A 24,358-nucleotide genomic window follows, 5' to 3' on the forward strand; every position below is an offset into this window, starting at 1 on the left:
TCATAAGAACAGAATTGCTTGTTTCTTGTTTTCATTTTAAATTTTTCTTCCCATAAGAAATACTTTTTTACTGACATCTTACCAGCTACAAAATTTGCTCCTGACATTAAGCTCTTTCTTTCTTTCCAATTTTGTCTTTAAGTGATCACATTCATTTTTCTTCTCCATTCTGGGAGTGGCTGTGACCAAACTTGAGAGGAGCTCTTCTTAACAGCTCCACTAACAGCTGGTTTCATAAAATAAGATCTTTAAACACTGTATATCAAAAGTATAAAGTAATATGCACTCATTCTCAAATAAAAAGAAGTACTTTGAGTCAGGGTAGTCCTATGTAATTCCAGCTCTCCAGCTTCTCAAGTCAAATCTTGTATTAATAAATCTAACATAATAAGAACATGCTATAATCCCCCAAATGAATGCATTCATCCTTAAAGTATATAGAAAACAAAAAGTTACATATCCTAATTAAACTAGTAATAGCTTACAAAACTGATCTTTATTACTTCATACATCTAGTATCCTTTCATTTCAGTCTTCAAGATTTGCTTTACACACTTATCAGGGCAGGGAGAGTGGTAACAAAATCCCTTACATTTGAGGGACAGTTTTGCTGGATATAGGATTTTTCACTTTTGACTATGACATCCTATTGCTTCTTAGGGTCTAAAATTATTAACGAGAAATCTATTGATATGAAGATCCCTTCTACATGATGAATCACTTTGTCTTGCTGCTTTAGAAATGTTCTTTTTCTTTTAAATTTTGATTATAATGGATATGAATGTGGGTCTTGATTTTAACCTTTATATTAAACATTTACATTCATGTCACTAATCAAACCTGGGAAGCTTTCAAATATTATTTCTTCAAATATTCTTTGTATCCCTTTCAGTTTGCCTAGATTTCTTCTACAATATACATTTAGTCTGACAGATAGTATTCCCTTAGTCCCTTCGGCTGTGTGTACTTTCTGCCCTTCGCGCCCCCTCCCCCCGCCACCGGCCCCATATTGGAAAGTGAACCTCCAGCACACTAAGCAAACACTGAGCTATACTGCTAGCTCTTTCGCTTCTTTCTGTTCCTCAGATTCAATACTTTTTGTGGTACTATGTTCAAGTTTGCTAACTTTTCTTTCTGCTTGCTCAAATTTGCCTTTGAATCCCTCCTATACATTTTTTATTTCAATTATTTTACTTTACAATTCCAGAATTTCTTTTTAGTTTCTTTTGAGATTTTCTATTCTCTATTGATCTTTCCATTTGGTTGATACATAATTTTTTTGATTCTCTGCATTGCCTCTTGGTCTTACTGTATTAAGGATACTTCCTCTTCATTTATTATTATTTTTTTGAATGGAAGTCATCCTTTCCTATTTCTTTGCATGTTTTGCAACTTTAAAAAAAACTGAAATCTAGATATTTAAATCTAGTAATATAATTCTGCAAACCAGATTTTTACCCTGTGGAAGTCAGATTCTACCTCTTCACCCATGTATTAATTTTTATTTTAAAAATTATTGGTAGTATCTGTGCTAAAGATCAGCCTGAAGTATAAACTTAAGGTCTTATCCATTATTTTCTATATCTGTCTTCTCTGGACACGTGTAATATCTTTCTATTTCTCCCTTCATATGCAGTTTCTTAATGGTCAAACTCCTCAGATACAAAAGGATGAATGAAGGGTGTGTGTGGGTGAGGCGGGGTTGGGAGGTGGGGGTGGGGGGTGTTGAGTCTTTAAACTCCTGGAAATTGCTTTAGTCTGAGGTGGGAAGGGGCATGCAACAATTGTCAGAAGATGCAACAAATCTCCACTACGTCTCATCTGTGTGATAAGCAGCATTAATCAGGGATCCCTGAACAGAGGCACAGGTCCTTATTTTCTACACCGGCTTCCATGGACTGTTTGCAAACTGCTTCAAGAACATGTGCAGGGTAGGTAATAGATACTGACAAGAGCTGAAATTGACCAAACTTAACCAATAATTTTATTCATTTATTCTCCAAGAGGGTTGAGTAAACTACAGGGTTCCAAGATGGTTACATCAGATATATTCTGCTAGTGCAATTGTTGGCAAGAAAGAAAGATTGCTTCCTGTTGCTTTCTACTTCGCCATTTCCCCAGAATTCTCTGTCTCCTCCAAAGCTTTTAAGAGTATAAAGGGGTCTTCAGACCCAAAAGATGATAAACACTATTTTTAAAAGAGCAAATCAACAAACTAGAGTGTATTACAAAATGAGAAAAGACTGTGGCTCAAGTCTGAATTTTACACTTTAAAGCAATCAAGAGTCTCCTTCTATATTATTATGAAAAGTTAAGAGGCTACAAAGATAGAGGACATAGGAATATAAAGGTTTTTGCAGGGTCTGTTAACATCCAGAACATTTTATGTAGTTGCTAATGAAATTAAATATTCTATAATAATAACTTTGCTAGAAATACAAATATAAGGAAATAGTATATGATTGATTACCTGTTTATAAAACAAGTAAGATATGCAAAAGTCTATTTTACATCAGAATATTTGTGTTATATAAATGCCCTACTGAAGACAGGAGTGGTAGTGCATGTCCATGGTTCCAGCACTTGGAAAGGCTAAGGAACAAAGTTAGCTTGAAGTTAGAATATGAGCCCAACCTGAGCTGCATAGTGAGACTCAAACAGCAAAACAAAAGATGCTTCATTTCAACCAATAACCTTACAGTAATTAGTTCTATAACATTTAACACTGTAGGTACAAATCAAAGAGGAACTTTTTATAGAGGTGGTAGTAAAATTTCAGATTCAATCATTAACATAGGAAAGTAATCTAAAAAGGAGCACAGGCATCGCTAAAAAAAAGTAACAACAAAATATGTAGAAATCCAAGTATGAGAGACACGGTCCTATGTATGTTGCTAGGTGGTCCAAGAATAAAGAGTCTTGGGCTACTCGCTGGCATTTGTTACAGAAAAGAAAGCAGTTTAGGATGCGGCTATATTTCCCTCTGAGACAAAGCAGCTTTAATGATTGCTATAAAATGACAGACTGAAGCATTCCACAGCACTCCATAAATACGTATAATTTGTGTATTTGTTTAAAATAAAGATAGTGAATTTACTAAATGTATTGTTTCTCCATGACAAACCCATGTTGTGCAAAGCATCAATTCAACTCTTCATATGACCCTTATGAGACTTGGTAAATATGCTGGTGTGCAGATTGCTGGGCTATGCAGTGACTAATGAAGCAATTTTTCTCTGATCTAGAAGTCTAAAGTCTTCTTTTATTACCTATGAAGTAGTGACAGGCCACTTGATTACCATGCAAATAGGATAAAATCATATACCTGACATAACATTTTATTCACTATACCAACTAAAACCATGGTGTCTTTACCCACTCATTTAAGAATGCCTAATATTGCTCACAGCAAAAGGTATGTATTAATCTCACCAATATAGATACAATTAAAAACAATCTCACACTGTTGATAATATGTAATGAACAACTATAACAATTTAACTTGTGAAAGTGCTTATTTAGTGAATTTTCCTATTTGAGAAGTAGATGGAAGATTGTATATCTCTGAGTGAATTTCTAAGGGAGCACGTGGGAAAATTTTAGAATTATTACAACTGCAATCCTCAAGTATTTTATTAGTAGTTAATTACACATAGTTAGGTCTTAAGAAGTAGGTACTCAGAAGAATGATTTTAAGGACCAGGTGTGGTGACATAAATCTTTAATTAAACCCAGCTAGGAAGGAAAAAGTAGAATTGAGGATGTGAAGTCAGAGTGCGCAAAAATTAGTAAGACTCTCTCTCAGATACAAGTTAGGAATTGTGGCACATGACTATTATTATCATGGCAACTCCAGAAACAGAGGTAAGAGGTTCTTGGTCCAGTGCTAGCTGTACTAAGTTTGAGGCCCTATTTGAAGAAAAAACTAAAAGCAAAAGGTTAAGAGTTGTGATTCAGATGGTAGAGAGCAGGGCCCAGAGTTCAATCCCTAGAACTGACAGAGGGAATTTATTTTCTTCCATTATAATAAAAATCAGCCACAGAAAGAAACTACAGTGTTAAAACATACAAGATTTTTAAAGTTAATATCTCTTTTAAAATATACCTACCAGTGGATTGTGGTAGTATGAACCTGTAATCCCAGCATTCTGAAGGCCAGGGTAAGAGGATTAAAGTTCAAGGCCAGCCTGAACCACATACTAGGAAGGAGGGTGGGAGAAGCTACTTGCAGCAAGTAGAGAGGCAAGGAAGACAGGAAAAAGAGAGGGTGAGAGGAAAAGGAGAGGGAAAAAGGAAAAGGAGAGAAGAGGGGAAAAGAGGGAAGAGGAGGGGGAAAGAGGTGAAAGAGAAAGGTGGAAGAGGAAAGGAGATTCAACTGATTTGCAGATGAAAGGTAAGCCAATCCATTAGGCAAATTTCTATTCTATTTTTGTCATTTACTTTGCAATTTTGCTAGAAATGACATTCTAGTCGCTTTTCAGTCATTCTACTTTTATTTCATATAAGCCAGCAATCACTGATCCAAAATACAGGAAAGAAGAGCTGCAAGTAGATTCTCCCCACCTTCTTTCTAATATGTGGTTCAGGCTGGCCTTGAACTTTAATCCTCTGCCTTGGCCTCCAGAGTGCTGGGATTACAGGTGTATTCTACCACAATCCACTGGTAGGTAGGGTACATTTTAAAAGATATTAACTTAAAAATCATGTATGTTTTAACACTGTAGTTTCTTTTTTTATTATAATCAAATCTCTCTCTCTCTCTGTATATATATATATATATATATATATATATATATATATATATATATATATATATATATATATATATATATATATATATATATATATATATATATATATATACTGCCCCATGAGGGCAATAAGCAAAAATAGAAAAATAAGGAAAAGCCGGGCGCTGGTGGCTCACGCCTGTAATCCTAGCTACTCAGGAGGCTGAGATCTGAGGATCGCGGTTCAAAGCCAAGCCGGGCAGAAGAGACTGTGAGACTCCGATCTCCAATAAACCACCAGAAAACCGGAAGTGGCGCTGTAGCTCAAGTGGTAGAGCGCTCGCCTTGAGCTGAAGAGCTGAGGGACAGTGCCCAGGCCCAGAGTTCAAGCCCCACGGCCGACAAAAAAAAAAAAAAAAGAAAGAAAAATAAGGAAAGAACACAGCCTTAGAGTTAAGAGCATGCTTGGGCTCTGAGTTGGTGAGATCTGGGTTGGACATAATATTTTTCTTTGGAAATTAATATACAATTAGGAAGCATCATAAAAAATGAAATACTAGTCAAGAAATGATAAAGAAAAAATAACTTGGAACCTTATTTCATTCCATTCATGTGAACAATAGCTACTATTTATTTTCTAGAAATATACTTATAATTTTTAAAAACTTTCTAATCCAAAAAAAGCACGATACCACCAAAGAAAAGATAGACAAATTGAGCTAGATGAAAATTAAAATGACTAAAATAGTTTTTGGTTTATTCCCTTTTGTCACTGTTTTTTATTTCTTTACCCCTTATCTTACATATGTTTATTTGATTTGGGGATGGGAAGGTGAATCACAGGAACAGTGGGACAAAGGGTGAACCAACTTAGCAGTGATACTCACTAGACACTATGTTGGAAATGAACTTTACACCTTGTGGGCGAGGGAGATCGGAGGGGAAGAAGTGACAGAAAAGGAGGGAGAGGGTAACCTTGTTCAGAAAGAAATGTACTCATTACCTGAGTTAAGTAACTGTAACTCCTCTGTACATCACCTTTACAATAAAATTTAAAATAAAAATTATTTCATTTTTTATTCAATGCTTTAATGCTTTCATCTATGTAGAATACATTTGGTGAATGTGTGAATTAAGGTTCTAAGTTATTAAAACCAACATTATTTCTTGAATAGTTGTTTGCTTGGTTGTGTATTTAATTATTATGTAAGTATGTATTTGTGTCTGAATGAGATCCTTTTTGTTTCCAGGCTAGAAACAAAAATGGCAGGCTATTCCTCTGAATTTACTAGTATACTGCCATATTAAGATCTGCATTAATCGGTTATAGAGCAACCAAACTTATTAGCCATCATAATTTGACTATTACTAAATAATTCTGATACTATACCAGAAAAAATTGTGTTTGCATTTTGACTATCATTACATAAAATTTGTAAATTACCTAGGGAAAACGAATTCCTTCATAATAATAAATATAACCACTGGTAAAATGATGCTAAGAAAGGCTCAGAATGTGTTATCTTGTTTAGTATAATCTCTCTTTATAAACAATAATTAGAATAAGTAAAAATTAAAGCCAGTGTAAAAAAGGCATTATTTATAGCAAATCTATATTTCCTATAATTCTAAATATATTAAATGTATTTAAATATGTCACCTATCTTACTAATGTATAAATTAGCCAAATTGGGTGGTAGATATTCAGTCTTACATAAAAATTGTATTGTACAACTACTATTCTCTTGGTGTTATATTTAAAATTTAACTCGTAGTTTAAAATTTTATTTTATTATTTTGCTGGTTCTGGGACTTGAACTCAAGACCTGGGAACTCTAAGCTCTAAGCTTCTTCTGCTCAAGACTAGTGCTCTACCATTGGGCCTACAGCACCACTTCTGGCTTTTTCTGTGTAGTTTACTGGAGATAAGAGTCTCAGACTTTCCTGCCCAACCTGGCTTCAAACCATGAACCTCATCAGCCTCCTGAGTAGCTAGGATTACAGATGTGAGCCACTGGCACCATAAAAATTCATTAAAAAAAGTATGCAATCACAATTTGTATATAAAGTAAGATCTCAATATAGCAAAAAGAGGATTCATGAATCTTTTAAAAATATTAATACCAATAAGAATTTTAGCCGGGCGCCAATGGCTCATGCCTGTAATCCTAGCTACTCAGGAGGCTGATATCTGAGGATCACGGTACAAAGCCAGCCTAGGCAGGAAAGTCAGAGAGACTCTTATCTCCAATAAACAACTAGAAAACCAGAAGTGGCACTGTGGCTCAAGTGGTAGAGTGCTAGCCTTGAGCTGAAGAGTGCAGGGACAGCTCCCAGGTCCAGAGTTCAAGCCCCACAACCGAAAAGAAAAAAAAAAAAAGAATTTTAAAAGACGATGTAAAAATGCTAATAAAAGACACACTAACTTAGAAGTATTAGCCCTGTTTAGATATTGCTAAGAAAAACACTTAACATATATTAATAACTCAATATAATATAATTAGACATCAAGGTAGTCTACAAGAATACTTAGACAGTTTTAACTGTTTTTTCTGCAAATTTTAGTCTTTACTGGAGAAGGCTAAATCAAATTCAATTACACTAAAGTATAAACATAATAGATTTTATGATATATCTTTCCAACTTAAATTGTTTTCAGATTTTTAAAGACATGAACTATTGTAGTTTACAACAAAATTCACCCTGTTATAGTATGTATTTGATGAATTATACAAATGCATATAGTCATGGAACCAACATTTACAGTTTTATTTTGTTTTTATTTTCTTTTTTGAGACAGCTCTTGCTATATAATCCAGACTGGCCTTTAGCTTATAGTCCTCTTTTCTCATCCTCCCAATTGCTGACTAGTATTTTTAATTACCTCAGTTCTTTAATTTGGGGTAATAACCAGAAGTTTATTTTCTTTCTTTCCCTGATACCATTTCAGTCCTTTAGTTCATTGATATATAGACTTTAACTGCAAATAAATATGACTCATCTAACATTTATCCTTTGGGGAGATAACACATTTAAAAATAAAGCCTACATTGATACAGTGCATATAAGTCCTGTATAACATTTGATTTTTTACAAATCACATATATTTGAAGAAAAAACTTATATAGACTAAAGAACTAGTGAGCCAATTTCCCAGAATTCCTATTTTATTTCCTGAGAATCCTTATCTATATTGATGTTTCATGGTCAAAATTCACATTATCAAGGTAGAAAGAATAAAATGAAGATTTCTACGGAGACACACCCTTTAAATGATAAGTTTTACCAGTGACTTCAATTTCAGATTTTTCACTGCTTTGTCTCTGGGTACACTGATGAGCTTAGCTTTTCCTATTACTTCCCTCTACAGTTACACAAATAATCATTTACCTAATAGCTGTGTGTTTTAAAATGTTTCAGCTATACTCTTCTATCTATACAGACAAACTATCTTGACTTAAAAGGTATGACACTCCCTAGGAATGATCATATTGCCCAAATTAGCTTACTGTTGTAAAAAGAAGATAAAAACATATCAAAAAATTTATCCCACCTCTTTTTTAGTCCTGTAATTATCATATGAAACTTTGATTTCTTTGCCATCTAATTTATTTATCTAGGGAAGTCAAATACAATGTTCAGGCTACATATTTAAGTGTTGAGTGGTTGTGCTTTACTACACAACAAGTAAAAGCTTGTAATGAAAAATATGGAAGCAAAAATCATGGCAAACTTTATTTAGACTTCAATGCTTTTAAATATAAACATTTTTCCCTGCCTTGGGTAAAATATAAAAGTAGTTCATAGGCCCCAAACTTTGTACTAATGGTTACTGTGAAGTACTACTTAATTGAAAGAGTCTTAATTAAATATGCCCCAACCAAAAACCTTCACCAAATTGCATTTGCCACCAAATGACTAACAAGTACACAACAGTTGGAAACTGTCAAAATATTTTACAGCTCAATTATAATTACCAACCAAGTCTAAACATGCCCTGAGTGGGCGTTAACCACATTTTGGGGGATTCAACACATTAAGCAGCAGTTACTTTTTTGTGGTCTCTAATTTAAACATTTACAACTCTTGAATAACTCCAATGATTTTTATTGTCTTCAGCAAAACAAAATAGCAAAACAATAATATGAGATATAATAATTTATCATTCTTGCAGATTCACCAGCAGGAAGAGCCTTTAAAAGATTATTTGGCTAATCTTTATTATACTTGATTATAACTAAAGATAATATTAGGTTTTTGAGTGGTAAATGTATAAGTTGTTTATAAAATGAATAAATTCTGTGGTTATTGGTCTTGGAAAATGTATCAAGGGATCCTAAGACATAAATATTTTCTTGTTGTTCTTATCACAATAGATGTAGCCAAAAACAAATGGGAAGGTGTGATCAGGGTAAAGTGTCAATATGGAAGTACAGCTGGTGAGTTTCCAGAGTAGCGAATGTAGACATCGCTTGCCATTTGAAGTAGGACAGCATCCAGACTCTCTTCCTTTCTAACCAGAAAGTGTACAGCTTGAGGCTTTGTGCTTAGCCACAAAGAGTATTTCTTACCAATAGAAAAGAAATAGGTTACTCCTCCCACTAGGTAACACGTCCATCCATTCTCTAGAGTTTTTATAGTTGAGAACAGAAACCAAATATACTATGAAATATATAAACTTCGTTTTTCTGGGTTTTCATTTATATTTTTCCCAAGAGGTATCAATCAATAGAGGTTATTTAAAAAGCAGATGAACAAAATATTTAGAATAATAGAGTGTTTCACATTTCAAATGATGTTATATTTCAATTTAACGTTAAATGTTGAAGTGCATTATTTAATCATGGATTCTAATTGGATCTTGGTTTAAATTATATCTGTGGGCTAAGGAGAAATTTTTTTTAAGAGAGTTAAATTTAAGGTTCTAGGTGGTTCTTGAAAGAACCATAACCATTAAATGGATATTTATAACTGAAATTATGATTTATGATTATGCCCATGTAGTCAAAATAGCTGAGTGAGTCAGGTGTTAATAGGAGAAACATTAAAAAGAAATTTCAAACCAATTTTTTGAGCACTACACTTTCTTAAACAGTATTTTTAAGCAATATGGTTAACACCTACCTAGGTCATGCTCAGATTTGGTTGGCATTACATTGAATATGTGGACACAACGTTTGTGGAAAAATTTAAAGTGTACATTTCCACAAGAGTATTTAAACTGTCTCCAACTTTTTGTTGCATGCTAGTATCTGGGATAAAAAGCAAAAAAATACATTACAATAGATATATGTTTATTTATTACATCTGTACAACTGTACATAATAAATCATATACCTCAAATGGAAGGTAAAGATGAAATTAAAGATTCATTTTTATAATGAGATGCTTTTTACTTGTTATAAAAAAGGAAACGTTTGAAACAGGTTTAACAATCTCTGAAATCTTGGTTTAATAATTTGAAGGTTGAATTCTGATGAATTTGTGTGTGTGTGTGTGTGTGTGTGTGTGTGTGTGTGTGTGTGTGTGTGTATGTGTGTGTGTGTGTGTGTGTGTGTGTGTGTGTGTGTGTGTGTGTACATACCCATAGTGAGATTTGAACGTAGGGTCTGGACACTGTCTCTTAGCCTTTTCACTCAAGGTTAGGATTCTAAAACATGAGCCATAGTTCCACTTCCTTGAAGGCTAAGTTCTAAGTTTACTTTTTTTTTTTTTAAATTTTTTTGGCAGTTAAGGGCTTGAACTCAGGGCTTTCTACCATTTGAACTACGCCTCCAGCCCTTCTAACAGGGTAACCAGAGATTATGACCCTCCTACCTATACCTCCTCTCAAGTAGCAAGATTACATTACAGTTATGGAGCATCACACTTGGTTGATTTGTTGATTTGGGGAGGGGGGGGGGAGAGGGGAATGGCTTACTAACTTTTTGCCACGGCTAGCTTTTGAGTTTTAATCTTCCGGATCTCCACCTCCTGAATAGCTAAAATCATAGGCAAATACACCACCAAATCCAGCTAACAAGTACATTTTCATATCTGGTTTGAATACTTATCATAGTAGAAAGAGATATATCACAAAGATATATAAATCAAAATGCAAAATGTATATTATTGGTTTTGTTCACTCAAGTAAGGTATTCTTTCTGTTGTTGTTGAGACTCAGCTAGAAAATTTCTATTCCCTTGATGTCAGTTACAAAAGAATTAATAATTGCATTTTAAGTCAAACTAGAACATTCTGTTTTCAGGTTCTTAATCTGTAGATAAGACAGTTTTTATAGGTGACAAACTATTTTTAGCAACAAAATAATATGATGGAAATATTCCTGCAGCCATTGCCACAGGCAGATGATCCAAACATGCGTTTTCATGTCTGCTTCTTCTAAGGAAGTAGGCAAAGCTTGTTAATATTCACTCTTACCTTGTAGGTAAGGAATACCTTGCCATAGTTCTGGCCAGTGTAAGCAGAAGTTTATGTATTTACATAAGTGAAAACCCATCAGAAATGTAGCTTAAGATGTAGCTTAAGTTAATGTTTAATACAAGTGTTTTTTGGGGGAAATCAAAACATTTCAGATTCTACTCTGCAACAAACACTGATTATAAGTTTTGGTGTGGTATCAAAGGAGAACATTGACCACTGTCTAAAAGACTTAAATGGAAAGCTTCTTCTCTTCTCTCTCCTCTTTTCTTCAATGGTTTTTATATAAGTGTAGGGTTAAAAAAAACACATATACCACATACAAGTAAGTTGTCACCTCTAATTCAAAACTTTCACATTTTTCACAGGAAACTTTCTAACCATTAACAAGAAAAATGACCCTCATGATCTATCTTCAGCAGCATATTAAATCTTAGTAAAGTTTAATTTCTTCCTTAATTTCAGATTAAAGTATGAAGATACAAATTTGAGTATTATTTCTACCTCAACTCACTACTGTCTTGAGCATTCCTTGGGGTCACACATCTCATGTTGGAAGTCGCTGTTTTAAATAATACAAAGGGTTAGATATTTCTAATAAAAGGCTTATGACAATCCTAGAACTTACTATTATCTACATTTTAAAGATAGATACTATATAAACATATAGTCATAATTTATTTTGTGATCACTGTACTATTTTAAGAGTTGGGTATATTTTTATAGTATGGAAATATTTTATTCATTTGTATTAAACATGCATATGTTTAAACTACATGGTATCTACCAATTGCTTTAAAAAGTATAAATTGTGGGGTGCCGGTGGCTCATGCCTATAATTCTAGTAACTCAGGAGGCTCGGGCTGAGATCTGAGGATCACGGTTTGAAGCCAGCCCAGGCAGAAAAGTCCCCATGAAACTCTTATCTCCAGTTAACTACTCAAAAACCGGAAGTAGAACTGTGGCTCAAAGTGATAGAGCTCTAACCTTGAGCAAAATTGCTCAGGGACAGTGCCCAAGCCCTGAGTTCAAGTCCCACAACTGAAAACAAAAAAACCATCAACAACAAAAAAGATATAAATTTTTACAATGTAATATGCAAACTTCCAGGCGGTTGATAATGTTGTATTTTTGCATGCTGTGCTTCATTAAAATAGATTTAATATGCAGCAGTCTTAAGGGAATCTTTAATTCTTATAATTAAAAAATTAATAATACTATCTTTTGACACAGACATTAGTAAGTCATTACAAATCTTCAAAAACTAATTTTATTCCTCCTAGGAAAGGTGTCCATGGATGCAAAGCAAAGAAAGAAATGGTCCTCTGTACTGATGAATTCCTAAACAACTACTGAGACACAGCACAATGAGGGAGAAAAACAGAGAAGGAAGTGAGATCAGCAAATTCCTAACAAGTGTTATTTAACAGATGAAATGACTACCACCAAAGCCCTCCATATACACAAAATCTAAACTTTGTGTCTGCAAATGCATGTCTAGCTTAATATGAATTATTTCTAAGGTACCAAAAAAAATAGACAAGTCTAAGGGCACCAGTGGCTTGAATATTATGTACTGTATAGGCTCCTGCCTATAATCCTAGCTACTCAGGAGGCTGAGATCTGAGGATTGAGGTGAGGACTGTGGTTTGAAGCCAGCCCTGGTAGACAAATCCAAGAGACTCTTATCGCCAATTAATTAGCAAAGAAAGCTAGAAATGGAGGTGTAGCTAAAGTGGTAGAGTGCCAGCCATAGGTGATGAAAAAGCTAAGCAAGAGCTCAAGGCCTTGATTTCAAGCCCTAGTACTGGCACAAAGAAGAAAAAGTATGAAGTTTAGCACTATTGTCAGAAACTAGGATAAAAATAGATATGAGAGTAACAATTAACAGTTCTAGAAGTCTAGGGTTTCAGGACCTTTAATGATCTTAAAAAGTATTGGAGACAGCTGGGCTGGGAAGGTGGCTCAGTGGTAGAGTGCTTGCCTTGTATGCATGAGGCCCTGGGTTCAATTCCTCAGCAACACATAAGCAGAAAAAGCCCAAACTGGCGCTGTGGCTCAAGTGGTAGAGCTGTAGAGCTCAGGGACAGTGCCCAGGCCCAGAGCTCAGGCCCCACGACCGACCAAAAAAAAAAAAAAAGTTGGAGACTCCAAAGAATATTTGTATGTGTGGGTGTACCTAGTGACATTTACTATATTAAAAATTAAAACCTAAAAGTTTTTGTAATAAGTGCATTTAAAAACAGGAATAAATTTTACACGTTTATATAAGTGAAACATTTCTTTTTTCTTTTCTTTCTTTTTTTTTTTTTTGCCAGTCCTGGGTTTGAACTCAGGGTATAGGCACTGTCCCTGAGCTTCTTTTTGCTCAAGGCTTGCACTCTACCACTTGAGCCATAGCACCTCTTCCGGCTTATTCTGTTTATGTGGTACTGAGGAATTGAACCCAGGGCTTCATGCATGCGAGGTAAGCACTCTACCACTAAGCCACCTTCCCAGCCCAGTGACATATTTCTATAAAATTAATTACATTCCCTCCTTAAAAAAAAGTGTGAAGAGTAAAACTGCTTTATTTTTTTTTTTATAAATCTTTTCACTGTCTGGTTTTATAGAAAAGAGCCAGATTCTCAGATCTGTTCCTATTTTCAACTTTCTGTGATGTGGTAGTTTGGCTGAAATAGTGAATAAAATCTAGCACACAAAAATACAGGAAGTTTTCAAACAATGGTGAGTATTCTCTAGTACATCAAATCTCAATAGCAGTGGTTTCTTAATGGTTTGTTGGGATGTATGATTTGAAACTACATCTGTGAACTTTTTAAACTCAGTTACATTAACATTCATTGATCTATCTTTCATTTTGAGTCTCTTCCCCCTGATTAATCATAATTGTGATAACATATAAAACTGGTCACTTGGAAAATAGATTCCTTCAATTACACAGATCTTCTAAGTGTTGACACATTTCATTTTATAATGTTAGAAAATTCCTAATATATCACCAATATCTTCAGAGATGTCTTTAAAAGTATTGGGGAAGCTGGGTGCTGTGGCCAGCTTTGATAGGAGTGCTTGTCCAAGGTTCTGGATTTGATCTCCAACACAGGGAGATAAAAGTAACAAACAACATAACCCAGTAGTACAGCACATCATAGAATTATGAGTTGTCTACCCTTGTGATCAGAGAACTAACTAGGAGCTATGGTTCACTCAATATTCCATATTGCTAGCCTAAAAAGGATCAAATTTAAAATTTGAAGTATGGTTTCTATTGAATGCATTGGTATCATCATGAAGTTAAAATAATCATAAACTATGTCCCTTGTAAGTTGTGAACCTTCTCTTTTGAAAAAATATCTTCAAAGCTTTTTAAAAAATGTTATCTTTCTTCCCTAATCTTTATACAAGCTAAATATCTGAGTACTGTGGAAACAAAAACAAATCCGTCAATGGCAAGAACCATGAAACTATTTTTTCTTTTTGAACTCTTATTAAGCCTACCTATCTCCCCCAAGGTTTTGAAAGTTACTAAGGAGGGTTAGAATGATTTTAAGTGAACTAAGGTTTTTTTCAGTCAGAATCTAGAACAAATTATTAGAACAGCTAGAAAAATAATATTAATAGCAGTATCGCACTTAGTATTTTCAGAACTTTTCTTAGTATGCATTCTAATGAGTTAAGTACTATTATCCTTACTTTATAGATTAGCATTCTGAAGGACAGAGAGGTTAAAAAAATTGCTCTAGTTGTTAAAAGTCATACTCTGTGCAAAATATTTGTAAGACAAGTATAATTTAAACTGATTTGCTCAATTAAAATATACTGAGCCACTGTTAAATATAAATATGCTTTTAATTCATCTAAATCCTGCATTCCCAGTTAATATCTTATAGGAGGATTCTGACATTTTTACCTTGTACCTTAAAACCTATAATGCTTTTAAGGACAGAGAGATGATAAAAGTGGGACGAACTCTTTAGCTATTATGCTTATTTTACCATGCTACTACAAGCAACAATATGCATTTTTTTTCACTCCTCAAAAATTAACTGAAAATCACTGCATGTAAGAATTGGCTGGTGGCTCATGCCTGTAATCTGACCTACTAATGAGGCTGAGATCTGAGGATCATAGCTCAAAGCCAGCCCAGTCAGGAAGGTCCGTGAAACTCTTATCTCCAATAAACCACTAGAAAACCGGAAGTGGTGCTGTAACTCAAGTGGTAGAGCATTAGCCTTGAGCTGAAGAGCTGAGGGACAGAATTCAGGCCTATAGTTCAAGCTCCACGACCGACCCCCGCCCCCCCACCAAAAAAATAAATTGACAATCTGCTGAGTTTCTTGCTTTTCTAAAAATTTGTTCTACATTCTGACTGGAAAGAGCTCAGTTCATTTAAAATCTTTACAACCCTCCTTAGTAACTTTCAAAGCCTTGGGGTGAGGTATGTAGACTTAATAAAGATTCAAAAAGAAAAAATGGAAAAAATGGTTTCATGGTTTATATGGAGTTTATAACACTTTTTAATCAAGAAGAATTTAAGTGGTGTAAGATTTCATTTTAAAAATACATGATGATTATTTAAGTCACAAAAGACTAAGACAGTTTGGCAAGCTAACAGCTCTCTAAGCTACTTTTGAGAGAGGACTCTTTAAAGTTAAACTCAGTGGGATTAATGTGCATGAACACTAATTAGTTCAATTATATTAGTTATGAAATATGTAAACTTAGTTATAGGTATAAAGACATGTTACTCATTATTTGGTACAGGTTATGTTTTAAATTGGTTTCTCCCCTATATATTTGTCATTCCACTAGACAAATTGTCTACTTCTAAATTAGTATTTTCCAAATATATCAACTATCAGAATGAACTGGAGTAGGGAAATAAATTTGGAGTGGTACTTGGATAAAATACAGATTTTTTTTTGGCCCCACCCTCGGAAATTCTCACTCAATAGGAAAAGAGGTAGGCCCCAGGTGATTATGAAGACAGTAGATCATAGTTCTTTAATTTCTTTTCTTTTTTTTTTTTTTTTTTTTGGTCGGTCATGGATCCTAACCTCTGTGCCTGGGTGCTGTCCCTCAGCTCTTTAGCTCAAGGTTAGTGCTCTACCATTGAGCCACAGCACCACTTCTGGCTTTTTCTGCTTATGTGGTGCCAAGGAATTGAACCCAGAGCCTCATGCATGCAAGGCAAGTACTCTACTACTGAGCCACCTTCCCAGCTGGTCATAGTTCTTTTTTTTTTTTTTTTTTTTTTTTAAATTTTTGGTTCTGGTCATGGGGCCTGAACTCTGGGCCCAGGCGTTGTCCCTCAGCTCTTCAGCTCAAGGCTAGTGCTCTACCACGTGAGCCACAGAGCCATTTGCAGCTTTTTTCTTTTTGCTTATGTGGTGCTGAGGAATTGAACCCAGGGCCTCATGCATGCAAGGCAAGTGCTCTACCACCACTGAGCCACCTTCCCAGCTCTCATAGTTTATTTTTGAATGTTTACATTTTCAACCTTCTGATCCCAAACAAAATTTTCCTCTCAGTACCTGGAGAAACAATTCTACAATTTCCACTCAGTTTCTACTTTTACAAGTCTTTCAGCAAACTCTTAGCTTATCTCTGCTTAGTACAAATATGATCTACATCTACAGCACTGAATTCAACTCTTCTTAGGCAAATATTTAATATACACATAGCAAAAATATATTAAAGCACTATTAAGTATGAGGCACTGTCACAGGCCCTTATGATATATCAATGATATATCAAGTAAACAAAATAAATTCCTGATCGTAAATGAACAATTTTTAAGTGCACATGAAACTTACTAAGACAATCATATTCAAAACTATAAAACTCTAAAAATATATTATAAACCAAACTATAAAGCAATAGATTTAAAAGAAATATATTCTCTAAATTAGAAACTAAGAAGACATTCTTCAAATTCCCAAATATTTGCAATGAAATAACTTATGACTCGAAAGTTTAAAAAGTCTGAATCTTTATAATAAAAAGCTTTACAATAAAAAGTGTTTACAATTAAAAAGTGTTGGAAAAAAAGTTTAAAAAATTAGGAGGTTCTGAACTAGAAAAAAATTAAAACACAAAACTCATAAGCTATAGAGTTAAAACAATACTTACCAGGCCAAACATAGCAATTAACCCCTTTCTCAGGAATAAAAGTTCAACATCTTTAATTCTTTTCAATACTCATTCAATCATTCATTCATTCACCAGAAATTAATTACCTTAGCCTCTCTTTTAACAAATTAAGATAAAGGGGAAAAATAAATATCAGAGCAGTCAGTCAAACAGAAATACAAAAAAGAGAGAAAAATCAATGAACTGAACAGGTCTTGAGATCAATCAAGTTGATAGGCTTCTAGCCTGACAGATCAGGAGGAGAATAAGAGAGATAAAACACAACTTACTAATATCAGGATTGAGATTGTAGTACAGTGGTAGAGCACTTGTCCACCATACTTAAAGCCCTAGCTTGATTCTCAGTATGGCAAAACAAACAAAACAGCAACAATAACAAAAACACCAAACCAAATTACTGGTATCAAAATAACAGATATAATATCAATGTAGATTCCACAGATAGTAAAGATATTTAAGAAAATTATGAATGATTTTATGTCAGTAATTTTCACAACTGAGATGAATGGGAAATTTTCCTAGAAAGTCACAAACTACCAAAGCTCTCAGTAAGAAACAAATGGGACTGAAAGTGTAGTTTCATCAAGAATGCCTACCTAAGCATGCTTTAGGCTCAGGATTGATCCTCAGCACTGCTAAGAGAGAGGCTGGTGGGGTTGGGGAGAAAGATGAGGAGGAGCAGGAAGAGGAAAAGAAATTACTTCATAGCTCTGTATCTATTATGGCAGAATAACTTGTGGCTGAAAATTTTACTCCAAGAAAACCTCAAGGCTATATGATTTGGTTGATTCATTGTCCCAAATCTTTAAGAAATTTGTTCAAACTAGGGAATATCTAGAACAATGATTTTAGAAACATTACTTCTAGGTTTATCTGTGTGGATGCTTTCAGAGGAAATTGTCAAGTGACTTGGAATACTGAGCAAGGAAGATCTGCTCTCACTGCTGGCAGGCACCATACAATTTACTGGGAGCTCAGATAGAATGAAAAAGGTTCTATCTCGGTACTGGGACACAGGCTTGTCTTGCCCTTGATCAGACCTCCAGACTTTGGCTTTTGGACTAAAGAGTTATCCATGAGTTCCTCAAGTTCTCAAGCGTTTGAAAATTACATGATCAGTTTCCTTGTTTTTGCAGCTTTTTGATGTGGACAGAATAAGCTGCCAACATTATAAGAGCTTTTAGTTTTATCTCTGATGTTGGATTCTTCTGTTCTCATCCATCTACCCATCCACCTATCCACCTACTACCTACCTACCTACCTACCTACCTACCTACCTACCTACCTACCTACCTACCTTCCTACCTGCATTTTCTACTGGTTCTGTCTTTTATGAAGAATTCTAACACAGAAGTAATACTTCTCAATTAATTCTAGGACCCCAGTATTCCAAAGTCACACAAAACAAAGCTAATACAGAAAGATAAATCTCTATACAGTACTACTCATGACAAATGTAAAAACTTAGCAAAGTAACTCTAACTATATATTAAAAAGATGATTCACCATAACCAAATGGGATTTATCCCAGGAATTCATAATTGATATCACAATAAAAGGAAAATTCTTATACTCTGGGATAAAGGAAATTAGTGATAAATTCTTAATATCTTTGTCTTTCATTAGGCTACTTTACAATTCAGTATAACAAGCTTCTCAATCTTGACACTTCTGACATTGAGGTGGGATGATTCTCTCTCTTATGGGGGTCGGGCTTTATAGGATGTTTATTAGCATCCTTGGGCCCTTCCCAGTAGCTGCAACAACACTTTTTTTCTTCCAGTGGGACAACAAGAGGTATTTACAAATACTGTCTAATTCCCTGGAGACAAAAATCTTTCATCAGGAACTACTGTGATAGAGAAAAAAGTTAAATTTCAGGAAATAACAATGCAAAAATTAATCTGTATAAACAGGAAAGAAAATGTGATCTAATAGAAAGTTATTCCTCTACCTTCCAAAGTACCATCCAAAGGTCAGTTTTGCATTAATTCTTAAATTATTTCAAGACACTCATTAAATGGACTGTGGCAATATTTCTTTTTACTCAGTTAAAAAAACAAAAGAGTGTAGGGTTGGGGCTGGGGTGGCTCAAGTGGTAGAGGTCTTGGCAAACATGCCATGGGTTTAATCCCCAGGGCTGGGGGCGAGAGAAGTTTTAAGTCTTTGACAATTTGTTAGAAGAAGAAGAAGAAGAAGAAGAAGAAGAAGAAGAAGAAGAAGAAGAAGAAGAAGAAGAAGAAGAAGAAGAAGAAGAAGAAGAAGAAGAAGAAGAAGAAGAAGAAGAAGAAAAGAACAGAGAAGAAAGTTAAGAAAGTAATATAAGCAAAGTGAATTTGATCAAAGTACTTTATGTGCAGGCATGTAAATACCAAAGTAAAATTCCTTTGGTCAATTAATTGATGCCAATAAATTTTCAAGTCTATCAAACATGTTCATATTGTCTTTGAAAGAATCATGATAAAAACATATAAAAAACTATGTTCCAATCGAATAAGCAAAGCATAGTAAGGAGCCTAGACTTCCATTCTTGCTACATGGTTGAGAGACTCCCGGCAATGGTGGACTTCCACCTTCATCTAGCAGTAGTAAGAGAAAACTTACCCCTCCTTACTAAGGTAGTATAAGACCACTAGAAGAAATTCAGGACTTTCACTACCACCTAGTGGTGATGAGGTCAAAACATTGCTACAATACCAGTAGAGATGATATAAGCAGCAATAGGATTCCCATACCTCTCAGCTTAGGTATACAGGCAGCCTGTTAGGGAGCAGAAACTTTCATACCTGCCTAGCAAAGATGAAAACCCCACCCTCAGCCTAAGGTATTAGTGAATGCCAAGTGAGAAACATGGACTTACATGTCTATTGGGCAGTAATGAAGCAGTACCTCAAATCTGCCTGACATAACTGTGTCTAAGAAACCAAATAAAAACAGTGAAAACAAAAGGTTCCGGTAAGATCTAGACTCTCAGGCTTGGGGCATGGCTAAAGTGTTTGCCATAGCAAGTATCAGCCCATGAATACAAACTCTAGTACTGCCAAAAATAATAAAAACAAGAATCCCCAAACTCAAAAAAGAGTCTCAAAACCAGTCCACTGCATACAACTAGTTCTAGCCTAGCTGAGCTGCTCATCGGGATCTGGTGCCCTGTGACAAAGTATACTTACCTAACCTCACTGGGCAAAGACTGTCATCTGTCCTGCTTTCAGTGTGATAAATGTAGAAAGACACTGACCTCCCAGAGCCACGCGGTGCAAGAAGGCAAGCCCTACTGCAACCATCCAAGCTACTCTGCCATGTTTGGGTCCAAAGGCTTTGGATGGGGTGGAGCTGAGAGTCACACTTGCTAGCAGACCTAGATTGTGAAGATCCTATCCTCCGCTACCTGCCTGTCCAGAGAAGATACCAGGCCTTAACTTCCAGATACCCCTAGTTCCTGTTAGCCTTTGATGACTTCAGTAATACTACAGAATGTTTTCAAAGTCTTAAACCACAATAAAAACTTATCCAGATGTGTGAATAGCAAGTCATTACCAGAAAAATTTCAAAGGACAAAAAGACCAGTAAATGTCACATAAAAATAAAAGGGAAGAAAGAATTTTCTAATAACAATTTACCATCATAAAATGCTTCAATGCCAGTGGCTCATGTCTACAATCCCAACTATTCAGGAGGCTGAGATCTGAAGATCATGGTTTGAAGCCAGCCTAAGCAGACAAAACCCTTAAATCTTCAATTAACCAGCAAAAGTCTGGAATAGCAGGTATGGCTCAAGTGGTAGAGTGCCAGTCAAGGTGGAAAAAGTTGTAGCAAGAACATGAGGCCTGAAGTTCAAGCCTTAGTTAGTACTTGTACGAAATAAATAAATAAAAATTTAAAAAGGGGTAGAAGTGTTCAAAGGGGTGACATTGACCAAGATGCATAGTATTCATAAAATGCTTTCTTGAATGTTCTTTTGTACAACTAAAGCTAAAACATAAGATTTAAAAATAAAAATAAATAAATGAACCTTCAATGAATAGTTATAAATATGCCTGAAACATATGAAAAAAGTTTTAGCAAAAAAGTACATACACAAGTAGCTCAAGTAAAAACACCAATGAACAAGTCAATAACAGAATGTAGAAGACAGTGAAAATATCAGTGAATTTAAAAACTGAATATTATAAATTGTCCAATATAAACAGAAGAAAAAAAATACCTTGTGGGGGAAAAAGCAACCAAACCAAACTAAAGGAAAATTGTTTAAAAAGGAAAAAATAATCAGAAACAAATATTGCTGAAGGGCTCACTAAGGACTAAAATAAACCATTAGGAATTGGCAGTATGAAGACAACCTTAACAGAAAAGTTTCAAAGGCTAGAGATTAGATTGACAGATAAGAGGTCAGACTTTAGTAGACTAAGGGAAATAAAAATGAATACAGCCAACTTCTCTAGTAGGAGGCAGAAGAATGAGAAAGTAAATGAAGGGACACATGGATTCCAGGTATCAAGATTTGCTACTTACTTCTAAGATGGGCTGTCTTCAATAAATGTATAAGCTAACTGGTCACTGGTCAAGAACAAAAAAACAAAAAAACAAAAAACCCAAGCCACAAACTTGATGCAAGAAGTAGAGGATCAAATCAGGACTGAAGCCTTTAACTATATCAGAGATGGATCTAATATTCAAGTTGATGAGTGGGTCCTTAAGATAAAAAACAGTGACACTTCATTTGTTAAAACATAAGGCACATGGGGCTGAGAAGGTGGCTCAGTGGTAGAGCACTTGTCTTGCATGCATGAGTCCCTGGGTTCGATTCCTCAGCACCACATAAGCAGAAAAAAAAAAAGCCGGAAGTGGAACTATGGCTCACATGGTAGCACGCTAGCCTTGAGCTGAAGAGCTGAGGGACAGCGCCCAGGCCCAGAGTTCAGGCCCCACGACCGGACCCAAAAAAACCCAAAAACCAAAAAACAAAAACAACAACATAAGGCACAGAACATGAAATTACAAATCATAATTCATTTTCCTCAACAGAAATATACACATATATAGGTGTGTGTGTGTGTGTGTGTGTGTGTGTGTGTGTGTGTGTGTGTGTGTGTGTGTGTGTGTGTGTGTGTGTGTGTGGTGTGTATAATTTAACTTCATGTTTGTCCATAAGTTAAATACCATAAAATATTGGTAGGCATTAGGCATGTCTCTGTCTAAAATCATGTATATTATTACTCTTTTATACTCAAGAGTATCACAAGCCAGGATACTGTAAAGACACTGGCACATCCACAATAACTTGCACTATTCACAATAGTCAAGTTGTGGAAACAGCCCAAATGCCCGAAAATAGATGAATGGATCAAAAAAAATGTGGTATCTATACACAATGGAATTTTACACAGCGATTAGAAAGAATAATTATTATGTCACCTGCAGAGAAATAGATGGCCATAGAACAAGTCATATTAGGTGAGGTAAGCCAAGCTCAGAGAGACAAATCATACATGTTTTCTTTCATATGTGGAAGCTAGAACTAAAATACAGAGGAACATGATAAATTACAAAGAACTCTAGGCATTCATACACAATGAGACCAAGGAGGATACCTTAGGAGAGGAACACAAAGACGCAATGCCTATCTCATCATATAACATAATATTCATCGGAATAACCTCCAGGAAATGTTGAAATTTTTTTCCTCATTGTGTTTTTGTTTTCTTTTCTTTCTGTCTTGTTTATATATTTATCTGTCTTTGGGAGGGTAAGGGGGAACACAGAAATGGAGGGACAAATGTAGGTGAACAAATGCAGGTGAACAAATGCAGCAGTGGTATTCACTAGAGACTATGTTGAAAATGAACTACACAACTTGTAGGTGGAGATAGGAGGGGAAAACTGGGAGAGAGTGAGGGAAGGAGTGACATCATCCAGAAAGAAATGTACCCATTACCTGACTTATAACTGTAATCCATCTGTACACCATTATCACAACAACTATGAAAGAATTTTCAAAAAAGAAGGAACTAGAGATTTAGGGAGACAGAGGATAATTGTATTAGTATTATTATTTATGGTCACTTGGATAAGGTGCCTAAATAGCTTTTGGGATTGTAGCTAATACCCAATTGTCTTTACTTTTGCTCTTATGCAGACTGGAATTAGCCATCCCTTTCCTATCCTTGTGAGATCAACTCTATTCTATATTTACTGTGACTATTCATAGGAATTAAATAGTCTGGTATGGTCACAATAACAATATACAAATGGCCAAAATTTTTATGTGAAAAAATTTGCCAATATTATTTATAATCAAACTATTTCATACCTTGTTTCCACACTGTTTCACCCTTACGTATAATTATTATGTATTAAATTTTCTTAGAAGAGTGAAAGTCAAATTCTATCAAGTCAAAGGAATAGAATTGAAATTCTTCAAAGAATGTCTCTGCACTGAACCTCAATCTTTACTATATATATTTGTCATAAGACACTTTCTGCTCCTCTGTATTAGCTTGTACAAGCAGTCCCTCATGTTTTACAACATCATTTCTTTTTTTTTTTTTTTTCTTCTGTTAGTCGTGGGGCTTGAACTCTGGGCTTGGGTGCTGTCCCTGTGCTCTTCAGCTCAAGGCGAGCACTCTACCGCTTGAGCCACAACACCACTTCCAGTTTTCTAGTGGTTTTTATTGGAGATAAGAGTCTCATGGACTTTCCTGCCTGGGCTGGCTTTGAACCACAATCCTCAGATCTCAGCCTCCTGAGTAGCTAGGATTACAGGTGTGAGCCACTGGTGCCCGGCTACAACATCATTTCTTAAAGCATCAATCCTATAATTATAGTGCCTTTCTTCCTTCACTTTCAAATCAGTATTAAAAAAAAACAATTCTTGTGGCTGGGTATGTGGCTACACCAGGACCTGGTTTCAGTCCCAAGCACCATCAACCAACCAACCAAACAAAATAAATGGATCCAAGCTATCCAATCATAACATGCTGTGAATTTATGATCTTGAAAATATACATTTCAATACTGTAACATATTAGATTTTATTTGAATTTTACTTATAT

General features: G+C 35.1%; 1 protein-coding gene across 1 annotated transcript in view; it reads right to left on the reverse strand.

Moving 5' to 3' along the window:
- Positions 1 to 24,358, reverse strand: part of LOC138835934 (EH domain-binding protein 1-like) — a gene marked incomplete at its 3' end in the record, with an annotated part of 252,863 nt that overhangs the window by 50,685 nt on the left and 177,820 nt on the right. The gene's annotated exons all lie outside the window — the stretch shown is intronic.

This window comes from Dipodomys merriami, unplaced genomic scaffold (assembly GCF_024711535.1).
Source record: "Dipodomys merriami isolate MVZ:Mamm:240054 unplaced genomic scaffold, mDipMer1.0.p SCAF_242, whole genome shotgun sequence".
In the NCBI taxonomy this organism is placed as follows: domain Eukaryota; kingdom Metazoa; phylum Chordata; class Mammalia; order Rodentia; family Heteromyidae; genus Dipodomys; species Dipodomys merriami.